The sequence below is a fragment of the Piliocolobus tephrosceles genome, chromosome 12 (genome assembly GCF_002776525.5).
Source record: "Piliocolobus tephrosceles isolate RC106 chromosome 12, ASM277652v3, whole genome shotgun sequence".
Classification (NCBI taxonomy): Eukaryota; Metazoa; Chordata; class Mammalia; order Primates; family Cercopithecidae; genus Piliocolobus; species Piliocolobus tephrosceles.
The window spans coordinates 85,164,644-85,167,042 of record NC_045445.1 but is presented as its reverse complement, the minus strand read 5'-3'; positions in this window follow the sequence as shown (position 1 = coordinate 85,167,042).

Below are 2,399 nucleotides of genomic sequence, written 5' to 3'. Positions count from 1 at the left end.
TCAAGAAGGACTTTAAGGAGGTTACATCTTAAACTAGTATTTTTCATACTGTGAGTCACAACCCACTAGTAAATCATGGAATCAATCTGGTGGATAAGAACTGACACTTTTTAAAAGTGAAATAAAATAAAATAGAAAATATCAATGTGCCTGCATATATTAAGGGTATTTTTAGTGAAACTTTTTTTTTTTTTTTTTTTTTTTTTTTTGAGATGGAGTCTCGCTCTGTCGCCCAGGCTGGAGTGCAGTGGCCGGATCTCAGCTCACTGCAAGCTCCGCCTCCCAGGTTCACGCCATTCTCCTGCCTCAGCCTCCGGAGTAGCTGGGATTACAGGCGCCCGCCACCTCGCCCGGCTAGTTTTTTTTTTTGTATTTTTTAGTAGAGACGGGGTTTCACAGTGTTAGCCAGGATGGTCTCGATCTCCTGACCTCGTGATCCCCCCGTCTTGGCCTCCCAAAGTGCTGGGATTACAGGCTTGAGCCACCGCGCCCGGCCTCAAACTTTTGTTTTTATATTAGGTTGAACAATATATAAAATTACCAATATGTATGTATACACATGTACACATGTATGTATATATTTGTGTATGTACACATACACACACAGTGAAGGCATTTACTGGTTTATACTATAAAACGTATACCTTACTATGAGTCACAGTAAAAAAATGTTTAAAAGTCACTGCCCTAAGAAGTAGATAGCCAATGGTGAGCTATGTGGAGATACTGGAAGAGGCGACTATTCAGGGGCCTTTTGGGACCCATCACTTCTCAAATATAGGTAGAGGCCTTCTCTATTATCTATATAATCTTCCAATTCTGTTTATACACCAGGTCTGGTGCATTTTCAGTAGTCCTGTCCTCCTCATCAAGACAATAGTGTGCAGGGGACCTTTTCTGCAGAACCATCTGTAAGAGGGAAAAAGAGTAATGAGGCCTTCTGAGAGTGGTGATTTGGGGCCTCCATCATTGGTCTTCAGTGTTTGCTGGGCCCGTGGGCCTCCACTCACCCTGATGTGTCCCCTGCCACAAGTAGGGATGTACCACATGGGGCTTTACAGCACCTCCTGTATCTGCCTGCTCTCTCAACATAGATTCTTTTTTGGACAGGAGGAGCGACTCTTGTACTCCCAGAAGAGAATAAAACGTCAACTCTGTTCCCAGTGTTATATGCAACAGAATTGTCATCAGCTCCTCGACAGGTTGGGGAGTGCCAGGGACATGGTTAGAAAGCAGAATGAAGAATATCTGGCATGCAAGTCTGTTCTGAAGGGAATGAATAAAAGTGACCAGCCAGCTGCTGCAGTTCTTAATCCTCTCAAGACCTGATTCACTGGCAGTTGTTTCCCCTTCTTGGCCTCCCTATGTGAAGAGGACATTGACTACTGTTAAGACGACAAGGTCTTTCTGGCACTGAGTCTGCCACTTTCTCCAATAATTTCCCAAGAAAGAACCTCCGAGGAGAATAAAATAAATCAAAGCTCAGATGCCTGATTTGTAATGTGAGTTTAATGAAAGAGAATGGCCAGTAAGCTCTCATTCCTTCTCAGGCACTGAATAACCTTTCTTGTTTATCATCATAGATTTCCATGTAAAGAAGGGTAAGCAATAGCTGGGCTAGAAATCATGGGAAATTTACATAGGGAAATCTTAATCCCTGAATATCTATATCCCCTGCTTCCAGGGTTTCAGGTTTCAGTCTTCTGTCCTGACCTCCTTATGTTTAAATCCTTCAAGATCCACCTAACTTCTACATCTTCTGTTAAAATGTCCTTTCCCCATCCTAAATTGGCATCGTCATTCTCCATACTGCCATAACACTTTTTCTGCCCTTTTATAATTCTCATACTTTCTGACTCATATATTATACTATGTGTGTCCATGTTCTAGCCTGCAGAGTCAGACAGAACTGAATTCAAATACAAGCCCCACTACTTACTTCGTGATCTTGGGCAAATTCCTTAACATCTCTGGACCTCCATTTTTCATCAGGAAAATTATTGTGGCAATAATATCCATCTCATAAGGCTGTTCTGTTGACCAAAAAAAAAAAAAAAAAAAAAGCATATTTAAAATGCTTTCCCAGACTTCCAGCTTCATATCACAACAAAAAGGAAAGTCCAGAACAAACTGAATACCAATGAATTTTCTTGGACCCATCAGAGAACTGGCAATGCAGAGCAAGTCATCACTCCAAAATCTGGTAAAACAGGTGAATTATGAGACTTATAGCCATAATTTCTAGAGCAGAAGTCCCTGGATCCATAAACTCATAAGAACATTTAAATGATCATTTTGATAAATTACAGGAGGCTGAGTGTGAATTAGTGTGAAAGTGGGAGCCACAGGTTTTTTTTGGGGGGAGCACAATTTTGTAGAGTGTATCTTCAGGGATCCCA